General features: G+C 48.5%; 1 long non-coding RNA gene across 2 annotated transcripts in view; it reads left to right on the top strand.

Annotated features, from left to right (window-relative positions):
• Positions 1 to 24,074, top strand: part of LOC141569507 (uncharacterized) — a 243,230-nt gene that overhangs the window by 8,421 nt on the left and 210,735 nt on the right. For both annotated transcript variants that reach the window (XR_012493236.1, XR_012493235.1), the window contains 3 exons: positions 53 to 107; positions 983 to 1,158; positions 4,595 to 4,700. This is a non-coding gene — a long non-coding RNA (uncharacterized LOC141569507). The remainder of the gene's footprint in view (positions 1 to 52; positions 108 to 982; positions 1,159 to 4,594; positions 4,701 to 24,074) is intronic.

The following is a 24,074-nucleotide window of genomic DNA, read 5'->3' as shown; positions in this document are numbered from 1 at the left end:
CTGTACTTTGTCTTGTTGAGAAACAGCCAGAGTTGCCTCCTCTCTGCTTCAGGCACTCGCATTTCTGGTGGCATCCTGCTTGGTGGCACCTCAGGGACCATCAGCAGGTCAGTATCCGTCAGTGGTTGTGGCTGTTGCTTTTATGGTGATTTGAAGTCGCGCTATCAGCATCTAGCTGCTTTATCCTGATGTCTTCTGGGTAGTGGTGTCTGGGTATTTTTTCTATTGAAATCCCTATTATCTTTATTATAGATGTCCCTTCATTTATTTTTTTCTTGATATTACAAATAGGTCATTATATTGATTTTAAAAAAAAGATGATGTGTGTGGGCATCCTAGAATTTCCCTGTGGGGAGTAATGGGGGGGCGGGGGTTTATAGGCTATTTTCTTATAAAAAAAAAAAAAAGGAGGTATTGATTGGGTCTGAAAGGTTGTGACCCCTTAGTTTGGAAGTATCTCCTGGCAATGGGCCGCCTTCTCTGGGTGCCTGGCTACCTGACCTCTGCCCAAGATTGTGCAGCTGTTGGCAGGGATGGGGGGTGGCTGTGGGGTAAGAGACCATGGGTGTCTGTTCCCCACTGACCAGTGGGTTCCAGGGTCCAGCAAAGATCCCAGGGCCCCAGGGTTGCTCAGAAAGAGCAAAGCTTCTGACAATTGAGGGTCAGCTTCACTGGGGAGAGAGGGGTGTGCGTGTGGGGGGGGCAGGGGCGGGGGGTGAGTTTCCGGGGTGTTTGGGGTGGGTATATGCATACATGTATGTACACGTGGGTGTACATGTGGCTACATGCATGTGCTGTATGCATATGTGTGTGCAGGGGTGCAGTCGACCCTCGAACAACACAGGTTTGAACCGCGTGGGTCCGCTCACACCCGGAGTTTTCCACTCTACACAGCCGGCCTTTCCTAGCCCCGAGTTTCGCATCCAGGGATTTGGCCCACTGCAGAGTCAACCAACCAGTGTCTTCGCATCCCCAACCGCAGATTCCCAACCGCGGATTCCCAACCGCGAGTCGAAAGTGCTGTTTCCGATCTGCGCCTCGTTGTACCTGGATGTGGCGCGCGGCGGCTCCGCGGGCCTCGCACCCTGCGGCCTTCAGGTGCCAGCCGCGCGCGTCGGCGGGGTCTGCACGTGCACGTGTTCCTAGTCTCCGGCGGAGGTGAGTGCCTGGGTGAGCAGGACACGCAGATGCTGCTGGTTTGGGGGCAAAAGTCATCATTCCGTGCGAGAAGGCGTCCCGGACGCCGCAGCCGGCGGGCCCGCTTCTGGAGACCCGGAGGCTGGAGGCTGGGGCCTGGGGTGGTGCGAGGGGGCGGGAGGGTCCTCCGTTCTCCGGGTGGCCCTGACTAGCCTGAGACTCAGACGGCGAACTGAGGAGAGGTTTGGGGGCCGCCGGTAGTCGGAGCAGGTAAGTGAGGGGCGTGTGTTAAAAAAGTGCGTGTTCCAGGCCCCAGTACCGGCCTCGGGGTCAGAGTTTGGGGGCGCGTGTCTAGGAATGACAAGCACCCCCCTTCCAGTGATTCTTAGCATGTAGTTTGGGGGATGCCATGCAGCTGGGTCCCACCCCCCGAGTTTCTGATGCCGTAGGTTGGGGAAAGAGACTTAAGTGCGTTTCTAGCAAGTTCTCAGTGCTGCTGGGGGTCCCTGGACCGCTCTGAGAAGCACTGGCTTAGAGCAGGGGTTCGGGGCGCTGGCTGCGCCCTAGAATCATCTGGGAGCTTAAAAAGCCCCAATGACCTGGCCACACAAGGGCCCCAATACATCAGAATCTCTGCGGATAGGATGCAGGCGTTGAAACCCAAACCCCAGCCTTTTCCAGGTGATTCCAATATGGAACCAGGGCCGAGAACTGTTGTCTGGAAAATCTTAACCCCTGCGTTGGTCACCAGAAAAGCCACGTCTGCAGCTCCCCTCGTGAATCAGAAACCCCGGGGCTGGGGAGTGCCCTGAATGGCGCCTGGGCATCTATGTCTCCAAATCCCCCTTATCTTTATTATAGATGTTCCTTTATTTGTTTTCTTTATATTACTTATATTACTTATATTACTTATATTCTTTATATTACAATATCAGCTCTTTATATTGGTTAAAAAAAAAGTGACATGTGTGGGTATCCTAGAATTTCCCTGTAGGGGAGTAATGGGGGGGTGGGGGGGTTACAGACTGTTTCGTTGTAAAACATGAGCTATTGGGTCTGCAAGGTTGCGACCCCTTAGCTTGGAGAAGTTCCTCCTGGTGATGGGCCACCTTCTCTGATCCCTGCACGAGATTGAGAGTCATTCTCGGGCCACATGGTCGCTGCCAGCCCCCACATTTCAGTGGTCGGAGGAAATGACCTGGGCGTGATCCAGCTCATCTAATACTGAGGTTAATATAACGGCACTGAGCTCTCGCTGCAAGCTGGAACGTTAAGATTGGGCATCTCTAATTCCCAGGGTAGCCATGAAAGAGGTGGAAGTTATTAGCCCCATTCGACAGATGGGGAAACTGAGGCTCGGAGAAATGAAGCGACTCACTTGAGGCCACTCTGCTGGTAAGTGGCAGAGGCGGGATCTGAACCCCAGAATCTGAGGCTTTGTGCCCGCCCAGATTGCCTTTTGCTCGGGGTCGTGTTTGGGCAGGGGTGACATGGCAGTTGGGAAGATTTGCAGGAGAAATACACGTTATTTTGTATCCGTGAAGATACAGCCTGGGCATTTAGGCCAAGTGTTTGTTGCATGTACGATTAGCAAGATTCATGAGCACCCGCCATCGCGCCTTCTGGAACTGGCTGGTGGGTATCGATGGGCAAGGGGACTGCGTTCGGGCAGTTGTAATTAACTTGCTCACCGCTGAGATTTTCTCAGCCCCAGCTGCTCTCAGTTAAGGCTGCTCTGGGTCTGCGAGGGAGCCGGCCCCAGGCTCAGGGTGTCAGCAGAAATGAGGATTACTGGTGTTTTCAAACCATCAGGCACTTAGCGTTTCCCCGTCCAGCCTGGCATTGACTCCAGAAGCTTAATTAGTGGGAACTGAAGGAAGGAAGGCACCGAGGATGTGGAGTTTGGGTCTGTGTCCACATGGGCTGCTCAGAACATGGTCATCGAGACGCTGAGTCAGACAGCCTTGAGGTTAAACCCCCCCACTCTACTTCTCCCTAAAAAAAAAAATTGTGATATAATTCATTTAACATAAAATTCATGATTTTAAAATGTACAGTTCAGTGGTTTTAGTATATTCATAGAGTTGTGCAACTATCATCACTATCTAGTTCAAGACTATTGTTATCATGGTCCGTCACGAAACCCCATGTCCATTGCAATCGCTCCCCATTCCCTTCTAACCCCGAGCCCTTGGCAACCACCAGTCTGCTCTGTCTCGGTGGATTTGCCTATGGTTTTGTATCAGTGGAACCACACAATATGTGGTCCTTTGTACCTGGCTTCCATCACCGAGCGTTATGTATGTCTTCAAGGTGCATCCATGTTGTGGCGTGTGTCAGAAGGTCCTTCCTTTGTATGGCTGAGTAACATTGCATTGTATGGATAGACCACATTTTACTTATCCATTCATCTCTTGATGGACGTTTGGATTTCCCCCACTTTTTGGGTATTGCGAGTAATGCTGCTGTGAACATGCGTGTCCACGTTTTGGTGTGGACACCTGCCTTCATTTCTGTTGGGTCTGCACTACCTAGGAGTGGAGTTACTGGGTCACATCCAACTCCAAGTTTCACTTTTTTGAGGAACTGTCACACTGTTCTCCAAAGCACCTACTCTCCTGCTTTTCTGGGGGGAAGTGACCTCACCTCTCTGAGCCTCGGTCTCCTCCTCTGTCAAATGGGGACCATTAAAGTGCCAACCTCCTTGGGTTGTGGCGTTGGTGGAATAAAATGACGGAGGCAGAGTCGCACGGCAACATGCCTGGCACCATGCCAAGCACTTGATAAATGTTCGCTCTTATTATTATTTACCTGCATATTTACTTATTTATGAAAGGAACGCAGCCCAAAAATATATACCACCCTCGCCGGGAAGAGGAGCAATAAAAATAGGCTTAGAAAATCAATGGGGATATAAATGGCGGCGGTTCCTGAAATCTAAGTGTGGGTTTTATTCAGATTCAATGCAGAAAGCATTTCTGCATTGGAGCTAACCGGATTCTCTCTCAGCCTGAGCAAAATAGATTGTTTGGGGCTCTAACCAGGCACCCGGGGGTCTGTTAGCTCCATGGGGTGGCACTTCCCACCAGGGTGCCCTCGTCTCTAGTTTGCAGTTGGATAGATCTGTGGCTGGTGGTGAAGGGTGGGGCAGGAGTCAAGAAAGAGGCTGGAAGAAATTCCGGCGAGCTGGCTACTGTCATTGGCAATAGTCATAATAGGAGCAGCTGTCATTTTTTGAGCACTACTGTGCCCCAGGTGGTGTGTTCAAAGCTGGGGATAAAACCTCTACTGTTGACTATGTCACAATTGCGTGAGTCTTTTTGGTCAGGGGTGAATTAATATGTAATCATGTGTGCTCATACGTGTTTGGTGCCTTGCTAACTTCCTTACATGCAGTAGCTCACTTAGTTCCCATGATACATCTATAGGCTGTTCCCATGTAATTCCTGTTTTACAGGTCAGGAAACGGAGGCCCAGAGAGGTGAAAAGACCTACCCAAGGGCTCTCGGGGAGTAAGAAGTGAAATTGGAATACGGACGCCAAGGCTTTGCCCAGAGTGGAAGGTAGGCAACTGGGTTTGCTGATGTGCATGAGGGGGCGGGGTCCTTCCTTCCTCTGGTTTCTCGTCTCCTCGTGTTCACTGGGCTCCCACCCCCTGGCCTCCTTTCAGTTCTGAGAACACACCAACCTCCTTCTCTTCTTGCAGCCTTTGTACTTGCTGTTCTCTCTGCCTGGGACCTGCTGCCCCATCGTCGATTCTTTTACTTAATTAACTCCTGTTATTCTCAGCACAGACTGTTCTTGCCTCTCAGTAACAATTTCCTCCTTTCGGTAACAACTCTGGACGATGCCTTACACACTACATTTCCCAGCATCCCTTGCAGCGTGATGTGTCCACATGACCAATTTCTGGCCAATGAGTTGGAAGTGGAATATTCTGTGAGACAGAGTGTCCTCCTTAAATGGGTGGGGTACGTTCCCTTATTTCTCTGTCCTTGCTCTGTCCTGTTGTCTGATGCAGACGTGGTGGCTGGAGCTCTAGCAATCATTTTGAGCCATGAGGCAACCTGGACAATGGATCTCCCCCCCACCCCGCCATTGAAGTAGAAAGACACCGGGAGCCGGGGCTCCTGATAACTAGTGGAGCTGCCAGGTCAGTCCTGGGCTGCCTAACTGAGTCCTTGTGGGATGAGACAACAAGGGCAGTCTTGTTTTGTTAACGCCACTAAGTTGGCTCTCTGCTGCTAGCAACTACGTATAATTCCTAACTAATACAGTTCCTTAGTTTCAATAACCCTTTCTTGGAATGGCTTATGTGAAACTCCAAATAGGTCCCTCCTTTCGTTTTCTAATACCGGGTTCTGGTCCTTCATGGCCCTGATTCTAATGAAAAGAAATACATCCTGCTTTGTTTGATTTATCATTTCCCCTGCATTATTGGATGTTACTGGGTATAGTTAGATAGGTTGTGAACTGCAAAAATCCAGGGGGCACCGTTAAATAATAATCTACGTGAATGGGAATTCCTGAAATTGTGTAGTGCGCAGCCTGTGTGACTGTACATGGCAGCCTTGTGTAAAGGTCAGAGGGGACCTTGACCTTGAGGGTTATCAGTGTACTCCAGCACTTAGCATCATGTCTGGACCATGGTCAGTCCTCAAATGTGGGCTGCAAGATGAATGGGTGAACAAAAGTGATGGATGCCCCAAGCTGGGTACTGAGGGCACAGAGGTGGACAGGACATGGGGTTGATGGTAACAAGGCATAGGCCGTGCTCTAACCCAGGGGAGAGCAAAGGCTTCTGGGTCTCAGGGAGGCGGCCCCATTGCGTCGGGGAGCTGGGGCCTTGTGGGCAGACAGAGGAAACCTTCTCTTACTGGGCCTCAGTTTTCCATCTGTAAAGTGGGGACATTATGGCAGAAAAGTAGGTTTGTTTAACCTTTTATTTTCTCTATTATTTTACATCTTTAAGTAGGCAATGCTTTCATGGAAAAAGACTCAAATAATACAAAGGCATAGAGAGAAAAGTAAATTTCCTTTGCTCTTAACTCCTGGAACCTCCCCTACACACCTGCTACTCCCCTCTTAGCCCCCCCCCCACTGTGACCAGTATTTTTTTGTTTTTAAAGGGAATACATTTCTCTTTCACTTCCTGAAGGATAGCTTGAAAACCAACATCATACAAGATGGGATGCCCCTCTGTGGTGGGACACAGGCTTAGTGTGCATGAGGCCCCAGTTCGATCCCCAGCACCTTCTATTCATTGTGTCCTTGCTGGGGGAGCTTTTTCTTGAATGTGGTGGCTACACCCCATTTCTGTACAATCTGAAAATTAACCATCTTGCTTCCAGCACTTATGTGTGGCTCCCGGTATGCTTGTAGCCCTTTTTTTTATTTTTTATTGAGGTATAGTTGACATATATTAGTTTCAGGTATAGAGCATAATGATTTGACATTTGTATATCTTGTGTAATGATCGCCTTGTACAACGAGTCTAGTTAACATTGGTTACCATACATAGTTAACGAACTATTTTTTTTGTGTGTGATGAGAACGTTTACGATTTGTTCTCTTCACACTTGCAAGTATACAATACAGTATTATAATATTAATTATAGTCACCATGTTGTACATTACATCCCCACGACTTACTTATGCTTGTACAATTTGAACCCCTTCACCCATTTCTCCCACCCCCTGCCCCTGGCAGCCATCAGTTTGTTCTCTGTATCTATGAGCTTTTTTTTTTTAGATTTCATATTTGAGAGAGGTCATATGGTACTTGTCTTTCTCTGTCTGGCTTATTTCACTTAGCATAATATGCTCCAGGACCACCCATATTGTCGCAAATGTCAATATTTCCTTTTTGTGGCTGAATGATATTCCGTTGTATATATGGACCACATCTTCTTTATCCATTTGTCCGCTGAAGGACACTTAGGTTGCTTCCATATCTTGGCTGTTGTAAATGATACTGCAATGAATATGGGGGATGCATGTTTCTTTTTGAGACAGTGTTTTCATTTTCTTTGGACATACATTCCCAAAGGTGGAATTGCTGGGTCAAATAGTTGTTCTATTTTTAATTTCTTGAGGAACCTCCATACTGTTTTCCATAGTGGCTGCACAATTTGCGTTCCCATCAGCGGTGCATGAGGGCTCCCTTTTCTCCACATCCTCATCAGTATTTATCTCTTGTCCTTTTGGTAACAGCCATTCTGACAGGTATGAGGTGATATCTCATTGTGGTTTTGATTTGCATTTTCCTTGATGTTAGTGATGTTGAGATCTTTTCATGTACCTGTTGACCATCTGTCTTTGGAAAAATGATCCTTTGCCTTGTAACCAGTTGTGTGTGTGTGTGTGTGTGTATCTTTCCAGAGTTATCTGTGTAATGAAAGTATACATATGCTATATGGGTATACATTTGAATATTTCTAACATAGAAAAGTGTTCTTTAAAAATAGTTAATTATTTTGAATCCCGAGTATGAGTTGAGAAAATAATGATCATTCGTGATTATCAAATGATCTTTGCTGAAAATAACTTTGTCATTAACCACACACTGTTTTACACCCTGCAATTTTTTTTTTTTCACTTAAAATGTCTTGGGAGTGTTTCATTGACTTGACCCCTTCTTTTGTTTAAATGGTTGTCCAGTAGAGTGTTTCCCCGTATGGCTGAAGTGTAATTAATGTGACTGGTTCCTGTTGGGGGATGTGCTGTTTCTGATCTTTTGCTGCTACAGACACTGTTGCACGTGAATACCCCTGTACTTAAATCTTTTCACACGCGTACACTTATATCAGTTGGTCAAATTCCTAGGAGTGGAATTGGCTCAATGATGAAAAGGGCTTGTCATTTTCGTAGGTACCGCCTGCGTGGGGCCGTACCAAATCGCCTGCTCACCAGCCTGTTTCCCCATCACCTTACCAGTGCATTGCCAAACTTTTGGATGGGCTGTTTGATGAGATTTTCTTATTACGAATGAAGTGATCCTTTTTTTCATATATTTAGGAATCACGTGTATACCGCCTTTTCTGTCGACTACCTGCTCATCTCCTCTGCCCTTTTCCTGTGGGATTCGAGTATTGGTCTTTTCGTGATCCATTTTGCGGAAACACTTTATAAACCAGGGGGATTAGCCATTTGTCTGTGGTTATCCAACTTTGGATCTTTGTTAATCTGATAGGTGAAACTATTAGGTTGGTGCAAAAGTAACTGCAGTTTAAAAGGTTAAAAATAATTGTAAAAACCGCAATTACTTTTGCACCAACCTAACAGTGTCAGGTCCCCGTGTCTGGGTGGGGTTGGCATCTTGTGTCTGAAACCCACCGGCATTTGCTTCTACAAGCTCTGTTCGTGTACAGCAGTGACTCTTAAGTGGGGCTGTGTATGAAGATTACCTACCTGATGGGACATCTTAGACACACAGCCCCCGGCCCTGGGGACTCGAGCACAGTGGGTCACCTTAGCCAGTGCTGGTGTGTCTCCTCGGTTATAAATCAGGGGTGTCGATGATGATCCGGGGGCCCATTTCTGCTCAGCGTTGCTGTGAAGTAAGTGTGCAACGGTGGCAGGAAGGAAGAGGGTCACACAGGGAGAGAATCGATCACCTCCTCCCTGTGGGGTCCAGTGGGGCTGGTAGATGGAGCAGCTCAGGGTTAACGTGGCTCTGCTCTCGTTGCCATGGTAGCTGGTCAATATGTGGACACTCGGTTTGGGAATCAGTGCCCCTGTGTCCCTGCTTTGGGTTTTCAGGGCTTCACAGGAAATGGAGTTGACAGACAGCTGGGTCTTCAGAGAAACACAGAGAGATCTTGGAGGGCAGATCCAGGAGGAATAAGCCCACAGGTCAGAGGGACCATGGCCAGAAACTCTACTCCCATCTTTTTGGGGGAATTCTGTGCTTTCATCTTTTTATTTTAGAAGAAGCAGCCAAGAAGAGGAAGGTTTAGGAAATTTGAAATCCCATTATTGCTGTGTTGGCTTAAGAGCAAAGCTTGAAACAGAGTTTCTGTACAGAAAGTTGGGAGCAAATTAAATTAGGGAGGACAATTTAGAGAAGGGGATTTAGAAGGTAAAATCTGACCTAGTCTGTATTTCTTTGTGCTGTTTGACTTAAAATTGCTTGAGTATATTGATAAAGACAAAGAAATATTTATAATGATGCAGCGAGTACACAGCTAATGTTACAGAGTATATTCCCCTGGAGCACACCTAGTATTTTGCACTCATGATAGATTGTTTTTTAATACCTCCCTCCTTTGTACAACCAAACTATTTTCGGGAAGAATCATTTAATAATCAGTAATAATCATTATTTTCTTGATTCATACTTCGATTTAAAATAAACAATTTAAAAAGAAGTCTGAAGTTCTATTTTAAACATTTTAGTCAAATTCAGCAAAACATTTACTATATGAATCAAAATTTGGACCTACCAAAAAAATGTTACACCTTGTATTTTGTACCTTTTAAGTATTTCAAATTTTAAACACAAATAAATGAAAACTCCAAAGGGCCAAGTAGAATGACAGAAGTGATAAAACCCAAGTTCTCTTTCTTTTCCTTAAGCTCACTGTGTGCCATCATCGTTTATTCCCAATATACCATTTAAACATAGGAATATGTCATATCACAGAGGTTCGAGATATGAATTGCACCCAAAACAAACCCAAACAAATTCAGATGGGTGTCACCGAGTGTGCTGTTGGTCAGGGGCTGACTGTGTAACTATTTTTCCAAATTCACTTCCATGTAGAACACAATGTTTATTAGCAACTGCACCCATCAGGGACCATTCAGGGGACACAAACCTCACCAGTAATTTCAATAGGGAAAATCTTATAAAGAATTCTTAACCAGTAGAGGGGATTAGCTACAAAGAGAGGTAAAGAAAACTCTAAATATGGGAATGGTGGATGTAGGAAGCAGTTACTATTATCTCCAGGGCTGAGAGGGAGGGAGAGAGAGAGAGAGAGAGAGAGAGAGAGAGAGAGAGAGAGAACTCAAGTGTAATTAATTACTAACACATTAGCATACATTTAGCAGTTTGAAACAAGACCTATTTAGCTATTATGGAAAACAGTATGGTGGCTCCTCAAAAAATTAAGTAGAATTACTACATGATCCAGCAGTTCTGAGTATATACCCCCAAATAATCAAAAATAGGGACTTGAAGAGATATTTGTACACCTATTTGTTTAATTTGTAGCAGAACATATTATACGAAAAACGGGGCTTAATTCAGAAGGAGTGAAAATTGGTGGAAGAAATATCAATCACTTCAGATATGCAAATGGCATCATGTGACTGGCAGAAAGTAGCAATGATTTGAAATGACTTTTGATGAAAGTGAAAGACGAAAATGCCAAAGCAGGACTTGCATTTGAACATCAAGGAGACAAAAACCATGACCACAGGACACATACACAACTTTAACATAAACAGAAGCTCGTCAAGATTTTGCTGACTGTGGTTCAGTTATCAGTTCAAATGGAGACTGCGGCCAAGAAATCAAGAGAGGGCTGAGACGCTGAAGGACAGCAATGGAAGAACTAGAAGGACCATCTCAAGCCCAGATGTGTCACTAGAGACCAAGGCTGAGATCACCCACACCCTCGTCTTCCCCATTACTGCGTATGGATGCGAGAGCTGGAGAGGGAAGAAGGCTGACAGGAAAAAAACGGACTCATTTGAAATACGGTTTTGGAGGAGGGCTCTCTGGATGGAGCCCTGGACCTCCAGAAAGACGGACAGGTGGGACTTAGAGCAAGTTAAGCCGGAAACACGAATGGCAGCATACTGAGGTCTCGTTGGAGGCTCGGGGGGGAATTCTGCTTCTGAGCTCATCTGGTTGGTGGCAGAATTTAGTACCTGTGGTTGCAGGACTGAGGTCTGCATCTTCTGCTGGCTGCCAGCTGGGGGCCGCTCTCAGCTCCGAGCCACCACCTGCGTTCCTTGGTCCCCCTCCCTCTGCACACCAGCGATATCCAATCCTTCTGGGCTTTTGGATCTCTACCTTTGAGTGGTTTGGTGGTACAGCCCAGGGTCTGTCGTGCATCCCATTCAGAATAATACTTGATTCCTAAGGCCAGGAGCAAAATACCGTGGCCGTGAAAAGGTGAAAATGTAGCTCAAGGCATTAGTGGATGAAGCTGGTTTTGGCAAGGGCAGTGGCGTCGATAGCTCTGGCACAGTTATCCATGGGAACCATCAGTGGGGATATTTTGAATAATAAAGGGTTAACAGTTTTGACTGTTAAGACATCACTGCAGCTCACAGGTCACAGGAGCAGGAAACGCAGGCATGGGAGACGGCTAAGCCACGAGCTCCCTGTACTTGACATTGCTTTTGTCTGCTGGCATTATTTTCTAGGGAGGACCCCTCTCCCCCTCCTTCTCTTGGAAGTAGAGTGGTCCATCGTGGTGTCCCATTTTGGCCAGTGGGTGGGCCAATCAGAGTGTAGCTTTCTCTTGGCTTCCGTGACCGGTCCAGAGGTGGTTACATACCTGAAACAGTAGCAATGCCAGTTCTTCCATAAGGTTTATAGCTAGATGCTGCATGAGAAGCCGTCATTAGGTTTTCTCTGTATTGGTTATCAACTGCCGCGTAACAAATTACCCCAAAACACACTGGCTTAAATAACAATAATATTTTATTTCCCCTCACAGTTTTTGTAGGCCAGGACTTCAGACAGGCCACAGCAGGATGGATTGTCCCTGCTCTTAATATCTGTGTCCTCAGCTGGAAGACTTACTAGGCCGGGGGCTAAAATCATTTGCAAACCCATCTACCCATGTGTTTGATTGTTGATGCTGGCTGTCAGCTGAGCCAAACACGACCCTGGTGTGTGTCTCTAGCCTCAGGAGGTGGCTGGGCCACAAACCAGCATCTAAGCACCCCCTCCCCACTGGGAAGCCAGGCCCCACTGGGCAGCCCTGAGCCGTGTTGGCCAGACCATTCCAGCAAGGTGACTTTCACAGGGACGCCACAATTACACACTGTGTGTTCTGAGGCTGAGAAGGCAGGATGTCATTTAGCCAGCTCGAGAAAAAAAGAAGAAAAAAAAAGTTCCAGCCCCAAATAAGTGGAGACCAAATCTGCCTGCCTTTCATCTAAGTCCCGAGGCTGGGGAGGGATCCGGGGAGTGGGGCCGGTTTATGACAGCGAATGGGGCCCACGTGATGCTTTTAAGCGTGGATGTCGCCCAGGGAGGATGGAGCGGGTGGTTTGGTTTGGGCCAGGGCAGGACGTGAGTGAGGTTTTCCAGAACCACATCCCCGCGGCTCTGAGCTCATTCTCCTGCTGACGAGACCCGGGCGGGTGGTGGGGCCCAGGGAGCCAGCGTGGTCAGACCTACACAGTGAGTGACAGTGCTCCTGCCGGTGTTTTGCTGTGACTCAGAAGCATCGCGAGGGGGAATTACAGCAGGGGCTGTGATTTCTTCCCTGGGCGCGTTCTCCCCAAATGCCTCTGTCGACCATTTGTGCGAGGGAAGCGGCGATATGATTTATCTTCCCACCTGGGACATGCTATTAATAATGACACTGGGACAGCTGGCGCCCATGAAGATGTTACTGGTCAGCCCAGGTAACAGTGGCAACATGCATGTGACAGGATATTAGGAGTGGTTTGGAAGCAAGAGTGACAGGCGTGTAGGGAGGACAGTTGCTCGGTGGAGGCTTCTCAACCGAGCTGGCTTCTGCCCCAGGTCCCTAGTGCCTGTTGATAAAACTGGGCCGTTCTCTGCTCTCAGCAGCACCCTGCCCCCTCCAGCCTGCTGACTCAGTTTTCTGGATTTAGGGGCAATTGTCTGACAGGTCATGACATTCACTGTGGCTTCTGTTTTTTTGTTATTTTTTTTAAGGAGGGGGCAGCTCACCGTGGCCCATGCGGGGATTGAACCGGCAACCTTGGTGTTAGCAGCACCACCTCTCACCAACTGAGCCAACCGACCACCCCATAGTGACTTTTTGATTCTTTAATTGCTGTATAATCTGTGTATAGTAAAAATCATTTACATACGTTTGCATATGCAGACACCCCCAGCCAGATCAGGATTTAGAATGTTTTTCTGGCTGGAACATTTGAAGGATTTTCATCCTGCTGGGAGTAGATGTTGTTTGTTACACCCTGCACATGACCACACACTGCTGTAACACATGGCTACACACTCAGTGGCGTAAAACAACACAAATGTATTCTCTTCCAGTTCTGGGGTCCGAAGTCTGAAATGGGTCTCACTGAGCTGAGAGCAAGGGGCCAGCAGGGCTGCGTTCCCATCGGGACCCTAAAGAATCCGTTTTCTTGCCTTTTCCAGCTTCTGGAGGCTGCCCACACTCCTTGGCTCGTGGGCCCTTCCGTCTTCGAAGCAGCAATGCCAGGCAGACATGGATGTTGACTCTCTGTCACATCCAATCCCTCTGACACTCAACTTTTCCACCTTCCTCTTTCACACTTAAGGACTGGTGTGGTTACCCAGAGAATCCAAGGTAATCTCTCCATCTCCAGGTCTGCTGTTTGGCAACCTTAACTCCAACCTCCCTTGCCATGAAACAGTAAATTTACAGATTCTGGGGGTTAGGACGTGGACATCTTTGGGGGGTGGGGGCGTTATTCTGGCCACCATACAGGCCTATGTTACCTGTTCACTAATTAGGGGAAAAGTATTCCACCTCAACCCATTGTACTGGTTTCATCGTCAGTCCAGGTTCCTGCAATGGGGGTTTCGGAGGAGAGAATTGACATGTATTAACACGTAACATGTGTCAGGCACACACTTCTGTGATTTCATAAAGATTACCTCACTTACTTGCCCTGGAAGCCCTCAGTTAGGGATGCTTTGAGCTGCAAGGGACTTAGAGCCCAACTCACAGTGGCCTAAACAAACAGGGTGATTTCTCTTGACAGCCTCTTGACAGCTTTTTTTTTTTCAGTTAGTGGTTAAACATTTTTGAGGTAACATTTACATAGAGTAAAATAATGCACAGGTATTTACAGTGGGTACACCTGCGTACCCATCACCCATATCAAGATAAAGAGCATTCACATCAGTCCAGAAAGTTCTCTGATGACTCTTTCCAGTCATGTCCCCTGCCACTTTGAAGGCTACCACTATTCTGACTTCTGTCACCATACCTTTATGTTGAATTTTAAAAGAATTTCATGTAGGTGAGATCCTACAGCATGTAGGCTTTTGTGTTTGGCTTCTTTCCCTCACTGTCAGGTTTTTGAGATTCATCCATGTTTTGCACGGATGGGTAGTTTGCTCCCTTTTATTGCCGAGATGTATTCCGTCGAATGGACGTACCGCAGTTTGTTTATCCTTTTCTCTGTTGACAGTTGTTGGGTTGTTTCTGGTTTGGGCTATTACGAAAAAAGCTGCTGTGAATGGTCTTGTACAAGCCTTTCGGTGGCCACATAAGTTCATTTCTGTTGGGTGTAAGCCTAGTAGTGGAATTGCTGGGGCACATGCTGGGTCATTTACTTGGTTAGAAACTGCTTGGCGGCTTCCTGATTATGGCCCTCTTAAAAGAGGGGGAGCGGGGGGAATGTGGGTCCTGGGAAGTCCTCCAGGGGCTTCACTCATAGATAGAAGTCAGGGCCGATGGCCTGTGGCACCTGCGTGCTGTGGCCACGTGGGGTTGGAGAGCAGCTCCTCGCCCCCCCCCCCTCACTTCATGCCATGTGGGAACAGGAAACCAGCGCTGCCCCATCTGATTTTAATCATGGTTCTCAACCGTGGCCACCCATTGGAATCACGTGGGGGCTTTAAGAAATGCTGATGCCTGGGGCCCCACCCGCAGAGCTTCTGAAGGGAAGGGATGAGTGTGGTCTGAGTAGCTGGACATTTTAAAAGCTCTTCAGGTGATTCCAATGTGAAGTCACAGGTGCGAACCACTGCGTTAAAGCAAGTCCTTCTCTGAGTTGAGTGATAAGACGTGAATTCTGGTCTGGAACGTCTGGGGCGGGGCCTGAGATTGTGCTGGCCAGATCGCTCTGGGGCGGGTCCCTGTCTAATCTCTCTCTCTCTCTCTCTCTCTCTCTGTCTCTCTGTCTCTCTGTCTCTCTGTCTCTCTCTCTCAGTAACTCTTTTGTAGGTTTCCTCTTGTGGCCAGGACATGGGTCTGTGAGATCTGAGACCAGGTCCCTGACTTTCAGGGGCTCAGAACTGGGCAGCAGGGACGGAGAGGCAGGTGGGCAGACTGCCAGCCAGCGTTGGGCCATGGTCATCTGGTAAATGCTTGGGAACAGCGTCCCCCACACCAGCCCAGGGCAATCTCACCCTTAATTGGCATAACTGGTTTTCCTGCAGATGAGGAGAGGCTAGACGAGGTCCAGACAGCTCCCCATCACACCCAGGCCTGAGGAGCACGCATTTCTACTCTCTCTTTATCGGATCAAAGTCTTCCATCAAGCTGTCTGGTTCCGTCTTATTCAATTAAATTTTTTAATTCAATTTGACCCGTGCATTCATCTTCTTTGAAATCTGAGAGACGACAGCATCCGCTACAAATTGAGAGTAAATGGCCGAATTAGCTTTGAGAGAGGATTCAGCGAGACTGTTTCTTCCCAGAGACCAACAGACCCTTTGGAGAGAGCTGGGTCACGGAGAAAGCTGGCCGGGGCATGGCGGGCGGGGAGGGGCGTCAGAATCACTGCTCACCTGGGGCTCCTTGGACAGACGGCATGGCACATGGGACCTTGAGCCAGAGTGAGTGATGTCATGCAAGGGCTTGCAACTCGGTGCCTCAGTTTCCCCACCTGTAAGATGAGAAAGATAACAGCAGTACCCACCCCCGAGGGCGGTTGGGAGGCATATGTGCATCCACACGTGTGAAACACACAGAGGGGTGCCTGAGCCACGAAGGGTGGTTACATGTGAGCCACCATTGTAGGATGCTGTACAGGCTTTGCGGCATAACCACCCCCAGGATGGCGGAAGCACACCACACACCCATTTCATGGAGTGGGAATTAAACCCTGCAAGTTGGCCAAAGCATCACCCAGCACAGCAGCCCCCAAGCAGGTGTGTTTTTAGGGTGTTTGAAGGATTGCCATTCTGTTGCAAAGCCGGAGGAAACACAGGCTAGGAATACAGTAAAACTCAGAACCGTGGATGATATTAGGGTGGATTTTAGATTGTATAGAAGTTTTGCTTGAAGTACCAGTTTTTCAGTCTTTAGGCAGAATATCCATGTGACCTGGGACTTTACTATGTCCTGGTTGAGCGCTGCCCAACCTAGCGAGGTAGGCAGGGTGTGTAAAAAGAATCATGACAGCAGCTAATGGCAGTTAAGGCTGAAGGCTTGGGCGTTGGACTGCGTGGGTTCAAATCCCAGTTCTGTCATTTGCTGTCTGAGCTACCGTAGACAAACTCACCTCTTTGCATTTTCATTTCCGTCTCTGTAAGTGGGGGAGGTTATGATAATAAAAACAGAAAATAATAATACTCGTTTCATAGGGTTGTTTGAAGATTAAGTGGGTTAATATCCATGAAGTATTTGGCTCCGTGCTGGGCAACTGTGCTTAATAAACATTAGTTAAAAGTCATAGCTGTAGCACTAAAATGATGACCAGTGCCAAACCTGCCCGATGCGTTTGGTACATGTTGTTGCACTTGAACTGGGCAGGAGCCCTTTTTGCAGAGGTGGTGGGGACTTTTGCCAAAGTCCCACAGCCACGGGGCCAGCTCCACTGTGGTCTTTAGGCTCAGCCGGCACCCTGTGACGAGCATAAATGATGCAAACCCATCCCCTCTAAGGGCACACAGCGAAACCTGAGTTTGCCGAGTGCCTATTAGGTGCAGGGTGTTTGCTGACTGCATTATGTCATTTAATCTTCACCGGGACTCAATGAGGTGTCCTTGGTCCGTGTTCCGGTAGAGAAACTGAGGTGCAGGGCTTGTGTCCGCTCCATTTCTGGAGCCCCAGGACCCATGTGCTGAATGAAAGGTGGCCTTCCTCTCTGGGGTCCATGTGTGACCTGTCTCATGGATCATGAGAGCCTGGGGGGAAGAGCTGAGCGGGCTTTTGAGAGGAATATAAAGTGTGGAAAGTGGGACCCCAGCGCGAGAGCCCCCGGGAGAGGCTGGCTGGCTGTGAGCATTAATGGGGAGCCGTGTGATGGAAATGCAACCAGACAGCAGCAGGGGCGATTTATGAAGCTCAGACAGAGGTGTCTGATGACGGGTGAGCCCAGTGGGAGGGCGTCTGCAGTGTCTCCCTCACCCAGAAACCTACGGCTTCATGTAGGGTTGGGGAGCAGGGTGTGTGTGCGCACGCACGTGCACACATGCGTGTGCGTGGGTATGCATGTGTGTGCATGTGTGTGTGTGCGCGTGTGCATGTGTGGTGGGAGCATGAGCAGAAGAAAGTCTGGATAGTCCCAAATGAGTTTGCTTTTGACCTTCACAGGACTTTCACTTTGGCCGCGTTGGGAAGAGATTTCTTGCGAAGAATTTGTAACGTTTGCATCTCTGTCTACTGCACGGGGACGTGGAAAAGGCTGGATCTAACCTGGGTTCCAGCCTGGCTCTTGGGGCAGCTTTGAGGTCGTGGGTGGACTTCATAAAGGGCTACCGTAAGGCTGCAGCGGGATTGCAGGGGGCTGAGGAGGGAACAAGAAGGAGGAAATGGAAATAGGTGTGTCGATTCCTGTTTTTGAGAAGCCTGGTTGTAAAGGGGCAGTGTGCCCTATGGTTTTAATTTGCGGTCCCCTAATGACGAATGAAGGTGAGCTGCTTTTTCACACGTGACGGGTCATTGGCTAGTCCAGATGTTGACGAGGGCTGTGCAGGGAGAGCCTGACTGAGGAAGTGGCATTTGAGCAAAGCTCTGAAGGAGATGACCCAGGAAAAAGCGATCCGGGGCACACACGGGCTTCTGTCCTATGTGGAAGAGCTGGCGGGTGCAGAACACGCAGCGGCTCCTTTCACTCTGAAAAACTCTGGGAGGAGCATGAAGCTCAGAGAGGTTAGGTGAGTGGCCCGAGGTCATACAGCTGCAGGTGGCAGAACTGGATCAGAACCCAGAACCATCACCACACAGCCTTGGCTCTTTACTCCATGAAGCGTCGGGGGCACCACCGCGTCCCTGTCATGAGAGGCCCATTCCCGCCCAGGGAAATGCACACCCGTCCACTCCACACTGAGATCTGGGGAGCGCTGCACTGAGTGGAATTCTGGGGCGAGTAAGAGCGGGAGCCTGAAGGACTGTTTGTGCCAATAAATTGATTTCTTTATGTCCTCATACTGCTGGATTACAAGAAATGAGCCAGGCCTGCTGCCGCCCCGGGGAGTCCCTGGGGAGGCTTTTGGAAGCCCCTGTTGCCAAGGCAACCCAGGCCACCTCTGGAAGGTCTGGTCCTGCACACACTGCCCGGTCCCAGCTGGCTGTCTGGACCTTGGCCAGCCTTCCTGCCGTCCTTGCTGGCAGGAGTTGGAGGGGGCGTGGAGCAGGAGAATTCAGAGGTTCCCTGTGAGGGGTGCTTCGTCCAGCGCCGGCTTGCTGTCTACTCAAAACCCTGCAGCAGCTCCCGTCTCCCCCACAAGGCCTGCACGGTCCGGCTTCCCGTTGCCTCTCTGTCATCATCTCTGCTCACCCCCTCCGCACTCCAGTCTAGCCTCCTTGCTGGCCCTCAACACTCCAACCCGACTCCCACCCCAGGGCCTTTGCACTTGCTGTTCCCTCTACTTGGAAGGCTCTGGCCCCAGATTTCAGCCAGGCTCGTGCCATCACCTCCTTCCACTCTTTATGGAAGTGCTGCCTTCTCAGCAGGGGCTTGACTGACTACTTACCATTACACCCCCACGCTGCCCATCCCTATTCCTTGGCATATTTCCCCCGTATCTACTATGCCTAATATGCCCTCTCCTTTACATAGTTTTCTTGCTTAGTGTCTTGCTCTCTGTGGCAGGCAGCTTCTCTAAAGGCCCCCAGTGACCCCCGCTTCGTAGTTTCATGCTCTTGTGTGATCCCCTCCCACTGAGGAGCTTCCTCCTAGCCGATAGAACGCGACCACATGGAGGGGCTGTCAGTTCTGTGACTAGACTGTGATTTCCATCTTGGTGGCTGACTCTGTAAGCTTTTTAGCTGGTGTGCTTTGACGAGAAGCAACCATAGGGAGAGGCCCACATGGCAAGGAATTGACAGAGGCCTCCAGCCACCCCCTAGCAAGGAGCCGAGACCCTCAGTCCCACAGCCTTTCAAAGAACTGAATCCTGCCAATGACCGTGTGAGGTTGGAAGTGGATCCTTCCCTGGAGCTGAGTCTTCAGCTGAGACCCCAGCCTGGCCGACACCTCGATTACAGCTGGTGAGGGACCCTGGAGCACAGGAGGCAGCTAAGCTATGCCCAGACTCCTGACCCCACAGAAACCGTGAGATAAGAAGTGTGGGACGTTTTAAGCTGCTAAGTTTTATGGTGATTTGTGACATGGCAGCAGATAATTAATACCCTGCCCTCCTGGCATGTAAGCGCCACACTCTTGGTAAGTTTGCCAGTGACCTCAGTCACTTTTCAGGTTCTCCTCTACTTGACCTTGCATGAGAGGCCTGCTCCTGCAGCCGTGGGCCCCTGGGTGTCCACCTGCCCTGCTGGCCAGCTGCCCCCGCAGTGCTGACTGCGGTGGGGTGTCCTATGGCAGGGTCCCCTCACCGGCCCCATCCTTTCCCGTCCTCACCCCCTCTGTGCGTCACTTCCATGGCAGCCGCGCGGTGCAGCTCTCCAAGCACACCCCATCCATCAGCTCAGGTCAAGCGCTGCTGAAAGCTTCACTCTCAGCACAAAGTGCTTTCCCCGCTAAACTCATTATTTCTTCCAACAGAGCCAGGCAAGGATAGCATCTTTCAAACCCGCTCGGGCCCAGCCTGCCGTGTTTCTCAGCACTGTTTGCTTTCGAAAAGCAAAGGCAAAATCGTTGCCTCCTGGATCCGCCAGGGTCCAATCAGGAAAAGAAAAAGAAATGAAGTTTTTATAACCGAGGGAATGTATCTACACAGGGCTGGGTGATACAGGAGAAGGAAGAGCTGGGGAGCCCAGCAGAAGCTGTGATGCAACCCAAGGAGGAAAGTTGCCACTATCAGCAGGGCCGAAAGGACAAAGGGAAGGAGTGGGGTTGGCAGAGCCTTGGGTTGGGACCCCCCCAGTGGAAGCTGGAACCATGGCACATGTCTTGTGGGGCCGGAGCCTCAGAGAAGTCAGAGCTGCTGTCCAAGAAGCCAACCAGATCTGGGTGCAGGGGAGGAAAACCGTTCTTGCTTTGCTCATCCTCCCACCATCCAGTGTCTTGCCAACTGTGGCCAGTTGCTGACTGATTCAGGAGCTTGCAGTGGTCAGGCCAGCTGTGAACAGGGGGAGAAGCAGGGGTGTCTGCAACAAACAAGCCTAGGACCAGCACACCCCTGTTCCCTAAAATGCCCTAGAGCAAGGGTCTGCACACGAAGTCCCAAGGGCCAAATTGGGCCCGCCATCTTGTTTTTGTAAATAAAGTTTTATTGGCATACAGCCACGCACAATTATTTATGTATTGTCTGTCTGTGGCTGCGTGTGTGCTACAACATTAGAGTTCAACAGTAACAACAGAGACTGTGGGGTCTGCAAAGCCTAAAGTCCTACTGCCCGGCCCTTTACAGAAAACCTTTGCAGATTCCTGCTCTAGAGGAAGGTGTTTAGGGTACAAATGCCGCCCCATGGAGGGTATCTGCTAAGAGCTTCCAGGGTGTCTGCTAGGCCCAGGGACTTGTGGGGGAGGGCAGAGCTAGGGTGAATGACACAGTGGGAGTCCTGGCAGAATCTCTTTTTCACTAGCATTGGCCACGAAGGAGTGTTTTGATTGGCAGTGGTTTGCGTCTTCAGCTAGACCGAGAGTTTCATGAGGACAGGCACTTTGGATCCCCACGACCCGTTGGTACTGGCTGGGACTTGTCATTTGTCCTTCTGGGGAAGCAGCAGAAAATGTTCCCATCATGCACCATCCGATGACTGCTTATTTTAACTACGGGAGGTCCTTGTTATCCAAAGATAATTTGTGTGCGGGTCAGCCCACTGAAAGTGAAGCTCCTTTAAAAGGGAATCAAGATTCCACTGTAGATGGTGAGGGAAAAAATGAAGGGATGAAAAGTGGAAAGATGGAGTTAAAAATTGGAAAAACTAAGTTTTACATTGTAGATGACGTATTTAATATAATTTCAGTTATACTAACAACTGTGCACTAAATCTTAGGATGAACAAAAAAATGAGTCACTTTTTTCCCCCACATATTTTTTCTACCAAGATATTATATTCTTCTCTTCACGTTTGATGGACGACACCATCATAAATAAAGAGTCTTTTGCTTCAAAGTTTGAGAGCTTCACCCATTTTCCCAAGGCTCTCTCAATCCAATGATGTTTAAATGTAATTCCAGTGCCCTGGAGCAAGTCTCCTCAATCACTTCACCTTAGCTAGAGTTGGGTCTGACACGTGCTAGGTGCTGTGCAGATATTTCAGAATGGAGCCAAATCTAGAGCAACAGAAGAAGCCAGAATTGGTACTAACTGATTATCTTTTAGAAACTAAGACGCACAAATACGTATGTCGGTTTGGCTAAAAGTGACAGAAACTCAACTTACATTTGCCTCAGCCACTAGGGGATTTACTGGCACAGAATCCAAGCAAGAGTCGAATAGCCACAAGAAGGGAGCCAGGTCCCATGAACACTGGAAGCAGAACCATCGTTCTCTTGTTTCTGCCTCTCCAAGTGTTAGCTTCATTCTCTCGTGATGGATGAGTTTACTTGCACGCAGTAGGAAACATGGCAGCCCCAGATGTTGACTTTCGCAAATCATAGTTGCGCCAGCCGGCTAGAGGCCATCTGTTGCCCTCTGTGGGTGCAAATAAAAAAAAATCTTCACCTCTGATTGACCCAACTTGGGTTAAGTTCCCATCCCAGAGCCTATCCATTGTGGCTTGAGGGCCAAGAAAAAATTGTCAGTATTATGGAAATCTTATGGATAGAGGTGAGAAAGGCCCAATTACCAGAAGAGGAGAGAATTCTGGCGGAGACAGAACAATAGATACCTTCTACAGTGGGCTGGCTTATCTGCCACGTTCAATGCTGCAACTCCTACCCAGACACTGCAGCACGAAGAGCTTCTCGGACCCTGTGAGGGCCAGATTCTGGCATAGTTGATCCAAAATGGAGTCTGCTCTACCCAGCGCTCACTTTCTCATCTTTCAGGCATCTCTTCCATGAAGCTGTCAATCCCTCCAATCCAGAGGGAGTTGTCTGCTTTCTTTTTTCTTTTTTGTGATGCAACATTTAATTTATACTCATGTGTCTATACGTCCCATTTACTTATGTGCTTCCGTAGCTCTGCATCGACCTGTGAATGCATGGAGGGTGGAGGCTGTGGTTGGCCCATGCACAGCACATCGGACACACTCAGTGTATCTTTCCTGATTGAAGGCAGGGCTTCCAGGTAGCTATCATCGCATGAGGACAGTACTTGGCATTTCCAGGTGTGTGAGTCTTGGGGAAAGGAGGCAGCATAACATAGGGATTAAAAACCCATACTTGGGGCTCAGCAAATGTGGATTCCACTTCTGGTTCTGCTACTTGCTGGCCACATGACCTTGGGAAAGTTGCTCAACCTCTTTGAGCCTCAGAGATTAACATTGGGGAGGTAGTGGTAATAATGGTATCTTCTTCCTGCAACCTTAGCACCATGCCTGGCACGTAGTAGGCACTCAGTAAATGGTAGTTATTATGATTGCCGGATCGTTACCCTATTCTCACCTTTCTGTGAAATGGGGCTGCTACTGTACAGCAAAATCGAGACAATAAACCGGGAAGGAAATTCTCTCCGTTTCTGTGAGTTTGACGAAAAACTCGAGTTTTGAACTGGCAGTGGCAGTGATGGAGAAAACCATCTTTGTTAACCTCAAAATCTACTGAAAGAGCTCAGGTTTGTGTCTAGAATCTACATGGATGCCTCCCTCTGTCATCTTGTGAATTAAACCTGCTTTTCACCCTCCCCTCGTTGATGGACATCCTACTGTGTGCAGGCATCTGTCTCTATCTAACACTGTCTTTAATATTTTAATTCATAGCAGTCGCCAAAATTGCCCTCCACCATTTTAAAGGTTGCAAATACGGAGGGCTTCAGCTACTTTAGTCTTAAATAAGCTATTGAGAACCACTCTGGGAACTCATCCACCACGTATTCCTGCAGGATGTACTTTATTTAATTCAAGAAATATTTATGGAGCAGGTAGAATGTGCCAGGACTGAGCTGAACAACAGGCTTGAGTAAGATTTGGTCTCTGCCCTCTAGGAGCTCACAGTATGTGTGAAAGGAAGTCAAGTAAACAGATAAGTGTAACACAGTATTGGTATGTGTTGGTATGCTAATTTGTGTTCACTGTACCTTTATTTTTCTCTTTTCCTGTTTCAAGCAGATTGCGAGGCATCACATTTCCTAACCCTTGGGGGTGTTTTACAGGATTGAAAAAAGACTCTGTTTAAAGTCAGTGCTTCTTGCTGTCTTGTAAAATGTCTAAACTTGCTGCATAGATGGAGGAGGAGCAGGAGAACGGAGGGCAGTGGAGAGCAAGGTCAGAGAAAGGACATGATGTTAGTGTTGAGAAGGTTGCAGGTTGGCAGGTCACTTGAGTTTGTGTGATGGTTAATTTTATGTGTCAACTTGACTGGGCTAAGGGATGTCCAGACAGCTGATAAAACATTATTTCTGGGTGTGTCTGTGAGGGTGTTTCCAGAAGAGATTAGCATTTGAGTCAGTAGACCGAGTAGAGAAGATGGCCCTCACCAATGTGGGTGGGCATCATCCAATCCATTGGGGTCGAGTAGAACAAAACAGGTGGAAAGAGGGTGAATTTGTTCTCTGCTTGAGCTAAGGCATCCACCGTTTCTTGCCCTTAAACATTGGTGCC

The sequence above is a fragment of the Rhinolophus sinicus genome, linkage group LG18 (genome assembly GCF_036562045.2).
Source record: "Rhinolophus sinicus isolate RSC01 linkage group LG18, ASM3656204v1, whole genome shotgun sequence".
Taxonomy (NCBI): domain Eukaryota; kingdom Metazoa; phylum Chordata; class Mammalia; order Chiroptera; family Rhinolophidae; genus Rhinolophus; species Rhinolophus sinicus.
This window is presented reverse-complemented; position numbering and strand designations above follow the sequence as displayed.